Source organism: Delphinapterus leucas, chromosome X (genome assembly GCF_059928025.1).
Source record: "Delphinapterus leucas isolate spDelLeu-1000000601 "Yukka" chromosome X, BTC_Dleu_Yukka2, whole genome shotgun sequence".
Lineage (NCBI taxonomy): Eukaryota > Metazoa > Chordata > Mammalia > Artiodactyla > Monodontidae > Delphinapterus > Delphinapterus leucas.
In genome coordinates, this window is record NC_143150.1 from 124,734,621 (window position 1) to 124,741,481 (window position 6,861).

Consider the following 6,861-nt stretch of genomic DNA (forward strand, 5'->3'; position numbering starts at 1 on the left):
TTTAAGGCTCTGCGGGCCACAGGAACTAACCCAGCTACTTAACTCTGCCCCTGTGGTGCGGAAGCGGCCAGAGAAAATAGGTGCCAATAAAACTTTGTTTGTAAGAACAGGCAGCTGGCTCGCCGGCCATAATTGCTGACCCCTGGTTTAAAGGGCCAAATACTCTCCTGCCAGGGCCCACAGTGCTTATCTGTGCAGTTGCCTACACTGCACGCCCCTGTGCTCCCCAATCCCCCCCTCCTGCAGCTTCAGTGTTTCTTCCCCAGATACAGCCACTTTCAACCCTTCCTTTTTTCTCCCTAATTAACCTCTGTATCTCTCAATAATACGGATACAGAGCAAGCTCTGCCCAGGAAGCTTGTGCTGGTTCAATAAGCCGTCCAAGTGATTTACTTAAAGCTTGAGACTCCCTGCTCCAGAGGATTTGCTTGGTTATTTCCAGTATATGTAAAATATTGTTTAAAAATACATTTGCTTTTCTCTTAAGCCCAGTCTTCCTGTCACTAGCCCCACCTTTATCACTAGTTCTAGAATTTTCCTGGAACCACATCCTCTTTCTCTTTCTTTTGAACTCGCTCCCTCGTTTGGGGGGAGACTTTCCTCCACTAGCTTCCCGAGAAATGGGGCCTGGGAAATATATTTTTTGTGGTTCTACAAGTCTGAAAATGTCTTGAGCGTACATTCACACTTAAATTCAAACTTGGCTGGATGTAGAATTCTCGACTGGAAATCGTTTTGTGTCATTTTAAAGGCTCTGTTTGATATACTCGTAGCTTCCATTGTTTCAGTCAAGAAGTTTTTGTATGAGGTTCTTTCTTTCTTCACTTTCCCTCTCTGGAAGCTTCTGTGAGTTTTTCTTTGATCCTAGCATGGGTCATAGCATGGTTCTTTTTCCACCATTGTACCAGTCCCTCAGTGGATCCTTTCATTTATGGCCTTCAATTCTGGAGCAGCTGCTTTTTTAAAAATCATTCACTCATTCATTCATTCATTAATTTATTGCTGCCTTGGGTCTTCGTTGCTGCACACAGGCTTTCTCTAGCTGCAGCGAGCGGGGACTACTCTTCAATGCGGTGCACGGGCTTCTCATTGCGGTGACTTCTCTTGCTGCGGAGCACGGGCTCTAGGCGCGCGGGCTCAGTAGTTGTGGCACGCGGGCTCAGTAGTTGTGGCTCGCAGGCTCTAGAGCGCAGGCTCAGTAGCTGTGGCGCATGGCCTTAGTTGCTCCGCGGCATGTGGGATCTTCCCGGACCAGGGCTCGAACCCGTGTCCCCTGCATTGGCAGGCGGATTCTTAACCACTGTGCCACCAGGGAAGCCCTGGAGCATTTTCTTAAATTAATTCTATAATGATTTCCTTCCCTCCATTTTTTCTGCTTTCTCTTTCTGGAACTTCTCTCATTCTCTTTCTGGAACTTCTCTCTCATACAGTAATGTCTCCTGGAGACATACTTTTTATATCTTTTAATTTTCCATTTCTTTATCTTTTTGCTCTACTATCTGAGAGATTTCTTCAATGTTTTCCTCTACTGAGTTTTTCATTTCTGTGTTTATATTTCATTTCTGTGTTTCCTCTACCGAGTTTTTCATTTCTGTGTTTATATTTCATTTCTGTGTTTCCTCTACCGAGTTTCTCATTTCTGTGTTTATATTTCATTTCTGTGTTTCCTCTACCGAGTTTTTCATTTCTGTGTTTATATTTCATTTCTGTGTTTCCTCTACGGAGTTTTTCATTTCTGTGTTTACATTAGGTTGAACTGTATGAAATTGCCAAAGTTTGGATGACTTTCCATCTTTAACAATGGCAATTTCATGTGCTGCAGACCGATATTTGAAATTTCCAAAGCATGCTCTTGTTTCATGATTGCTTCCCTTCATTTTGACAGTGTCCACTTCTCATTTCATGGATGTAATATCTCCTCTTATCTCTCTAAGGCTCTACGAATGGTAGATTTGTTGGCATGTTTTTATCTTCCTGTGTAATCTTTCTTCCCAGTTACTTTTTTTCTTTCTAATTGTTTTGTTCTCTAATTTTCACTTTAGAAGTTTTCCTTCACTGATAATAATATCAAATAATAAAATCAAACATCTTTAGAGCACTTACTATAGTAAGTGCAAAAACTCTTTTAAGTGCTTTAAGAATATTAACTCAATCTTAACAACCGTCCCAAGCTGTTGGAGATGAGGAAACAGGCTGAGCTATCTAAACTGTCTGCTAATATTTAAGACAAGGCACCAAAGAGAAGAAAAGTAGCTCTGTGCAGTGAGTGGGGCTTGTCAACCATGGGTGTCATTGAGAGTGATGGGGCCACCTGTGGTGAGGAGAATAATGGCCTCCACAGGTATCCTTGCCCTAATCTCCAGAACCCCCAAGAATATATTACTTTACATAGCAAAGGGGGACTTTGCACATGCAATTAAGTTAAGGATTTTGAGATGGAGATATTCGCCTGGATTACCCAGGTGGGCCTGATGTATTCATAAGGGTCCTTACAGGTGAAGGAAGCAACCAGGAAAGCCAGAGTCAGGGGAGATGTGACGAAGGAAGCAGAGGTTGGGGTGTTGCAGGTCCATGAACCAAGGAGTGCAGGCAACATGAATCATTATGTCGTACATCTTAAACCAATATCAATATAATGTTATACATGTCAATTATATCTCAGTAAGAATGAAAAAAACCCAGACCTATTCTTTGCTTAAGGGGGGTTTGGAATGGAACAGTGCTTCATTTTAATAGACCATGTTTAACTGGACATCCCAGTCATTGAATTGATTTTTGTGTGTTTCAGCAGAGACCAAAGGAAATTAATAATGTGAAAATCTGATTTTTCAAAACATACACAACGTCCTTTGAAAATAAGTCAAATTAGCTATAGTATTCCATTTTAAGCACTCAAAAAATATATTAAAATTTTAAAGTTAGTAAAAAGTCTGTATTTGAATATATGTATATTTTTTTGGCCCAGTTAGCATTTATTGTTTTTGGCTGCACCGCGCAACCTGTGGGATCTTAGTTCCCCGACCAGGGATTGAACCCGGGCCCCGGCAGTGAGAGCACTGAGTCCTAACCACAAGACTGCCAGAGTTAACATTTCAGGCCAAGTCTTTCTGATGCGGGAGCCCAGAGCCATCAAGCTGCACAATACCCAGAGGCTCTATTTGCACAAAATAATAGAATTCCATATGACTGCTGCTCGTTGGAGTGTGCGGCATCCCAGAACTGCGAGGCTCCCCCTTCCCCAAACTCCTTGTGTCTCTTTTTTTCCTTCTAGTTTTATGGAGACATAAGTCATATAATTATACCAAGATATGACTGACATACAGCACTGTATAAATGTAAGGTGTACAGCATAATGACTTGACATACGTACATCACGAAGTGATTATCACAGTAAGTTTAGTGAACATCCGTCATCTCATATATGTACACAATTATAGAAACAGAAAAATTATTTTTCCTTGTGATGAGAACTCTCTCTTAACAACTTTCAAATATATCAATCAGCAGGGTTAATTATATTTATCATGTTGTACAGTATCTTCCTTATTCCTTATTATGTATCGTATAACTGAAAGTTTGTATCTTTTCGCCACCTTCATCCAGTTTCCCCTCCCCCTAATCCGTCTGTGGTAACCAAAAATCTGACTTCTTTCTCTGTAGCATGTTTGTTTGTTTGTTGTCAGAGTATAATTCACCTACAGAGTTATTTCTTGGTGCACAACATAGTGATTTGATATCTCTATGCATTTCAAAATGATAAGCATACTTAAGATCTGTCACCATACAAAGATATTATGTAGTTATTGACTATATTCCCCACACTGTATCTTTCATACCCCTGACTCATTTATTTTGCAACCGAAAGTTTATATTTCTTAATCGACCTCACCTATTTCTTTCCTTCACCCTCCCCCCCAACCCCTCAGGTGATGACATGCTCATTCTCTGTATCTATAACTCTTTCTGTTTTGTTATATTTGTTCATTTGTTTTGTTTTTTAGATTTCACATATAAGTGAAATCATACAGTATTTGTCTTTTTCCGTCTGATTTATTTCACTTAGCATAGCCGCTAGGTTCATCCATGTTGTCACAAAGGGCAAGATTATATTCTTTTTTATGGCTGAGTAATATTTCATTATATATGCATATAGATATAGATGGATAGATAGATCAGAATTCTTTTATCCATTCATCTATTGATGGGCACTGAGGTTGCTTCCATATCTTGGCTATTATAAATAATGCTGCAATATATCTTTTCGGGGTGCATATATCTTTTTGAATTAGTGTTTTCATTTTCTTTGGATAAATCCCCAGGAGTGGATTTTCTGGATCATATTGGTTGCATTTTTAGTTTTTGGAGGAATCTCCATACTGTTTTCCATAGTGGCTGCACCAATTTACATTTCCACCAACAGTGCACGAGAGTTCCCTTTTCTCCACCTCCTGGTCAACACTTGGTTATTTATTGTCTTTTTGATAATGGCCATTCTAACAGGTGTGAGATGATATCTCATTGTGGTTGAAGGTGTTTCTTTGAAGTCTACATAGCAAATGACAGATTCATGGTCATGATCTGGAGAACATAAGGCAAAAAAGCATTGTGATGCTCCATTTAAATGACCAATTCATTTAGCCCACGCGAGTGCATTTTGCACTTAACTTATTCTCACAAGTTCATCAAGATGATGTGCTTCATAAAGCTACAATATCCACAGAGGCGACACGGAGGTTCTTATGTGGACTAAGCCATAGAAGGCAACAGATGTTTCAAATGATCTCCCGCCCAAATAGCATCCCTTCCATGCTGTTTGGCAGCAACTTTAAGGCCTTATATATCTTTCAAAAAGATCCCAAGTTCTTGGCTGAGAAAAATTACTACTCCTCCACAAATGGGCCCCCTATTTCCCACACTTTTCATAAAGGGAATTGCTATTCCATGTAGCTGGAAATAAAGCCTGACTCTTAATCTTTCTCAGATGGACGTAGATGCTATAAACCCCTCTTTCCCTCTCAAATCTCACATCTAAAGCCTGTAACAAACAGAAAACCGTATTTTAGAATCCTTCAAGCATGGGCCCTGGACCAGCAGTATCAGTATCACCTGGGATCTTGTTAGAGATGCAAATTCTTCGCCACCCCCCACCCCCAGGCCTAGCGAATCAAAACCCTTGCGGCTGGGGCCCATCATTCTAACTCCTCAGGGATCGTGTTGCACACTCCAGTTGGAAAAGTCCTGTCTTAGAGGACTGCAGGATAAACTGACAGCTACTTTAGCACCTGGCACAGTGTTTGACATACTGAAGATAGATACTCAATAAATTTTTCAGAGAAGGAACCTAAGACTCACTTAAGACATACAATATTGGAGGAGACAGCCTAACAGGGCATAGTACAGCCTTAATACTTCTAAAGGATCAACAAAAGAATCTGAACATATATATATATTCAGTTTTATATATATATATATATATAAAACTGAATCACTTTGCTGTACACCTGATACTAACACAACATTGTAAATCAACTATACTTCAATTAAATAAACCCAAAAACCTAACATAAGCCGAGATTTGCCTTTCTGGCTCCACCACCCAGAAGCTTAGAGCTGTGCGTGAATTCGGACTCCTCTTGTCCCCCTCCCATGGGGCCCTTTATTTTCCAGTAACCCCACTGTGTCTTTGGCTTGATCATGTGAGCAGCCTGAGAATCTTGGGAAACAGGCCAGGTATAGATTTGAGATAAGAAGGTGCGTGAAGGGTCACAGGCAGCCCCGAGGCCAGGGTCAACATGCAGAAGCGAGGCTGGAAAAGTGACCTTTGATCACTCTGGCTCGCCATGAACACGAGGAAAAAGCAATATGCGGGGGCCGTTATCAGCTTGCACCTGACAGCAGGTCAGCTTGGGCAGGGCTCCAGAGCATTTGGTGTCATGGGGGTGCCAAGTGGAGCTGTGGGAATGGCAAACATGAACTTCTGGAAGGCCTAGATGAGCTCCTCTCTTTGATCAGTTGGACAACCTGGGGGACTGGGGAGCTCAGTGAGGCCTGTCCCTCCCAGTGGGGGTGCACCTGGGCTCCTTCTGTGGCCGGAACACTCATGGATCCTTTATATCCTGCAGCTACACTGAAGGAATTACTGGGATCCTTCCAGCAATTGTATCCTTGTCCTGTTGGGACAACCAAGCAGTAATTTACAACAAAAATGACTGACAGGTGGTGGTTTTAAAACGTGCCTGGAGGAGAGGGTGTGGAGAAAAGGGAGCCCTCCTACACTGTTGGTGGGAATATAAGTTGCACAGCCACTATGGAGAATAGTCTGGAGATTCCTTAAAAAACTAAACATAGAGCTACCATGTGATCCTGCTGTCCTGCTCCTGGGTGTATATCTGCAGACAACTCTAATTCAAAAAGATACATGCACCCCAATGTTCACTGCAGCACTATTCACAATAGCCAGGACATGGAATCAACCTAAGTGTCCATGGACAGATGAATGGATAAACAAGATGTGGTGCATGTATACAATGGAATATTACTCAGCCATAAAAAAGAATGCAATAATGACATTTGCAGCAACAGGGATGGACCTAGAGATTATCGTACTAATGGCAGTGAGTCAGATAGAGAAAGACAAATATCATATGATATCACTTATATGTGGAACCTAAAATATGACACAAATGAACATACCTATGAAACAGAAACAGGCTCACAGACATAGAGAACAGACTTGCGGTTGCCAAGGCGGAGGAGGGGGGAGGGAAGGATTGGGAGTTTGGCATTAGCAGATGCAAACTATTATATATGGAATGGATAAACAACAAGGTTTCTGTACAAGGAACTATATTCAATATCCTG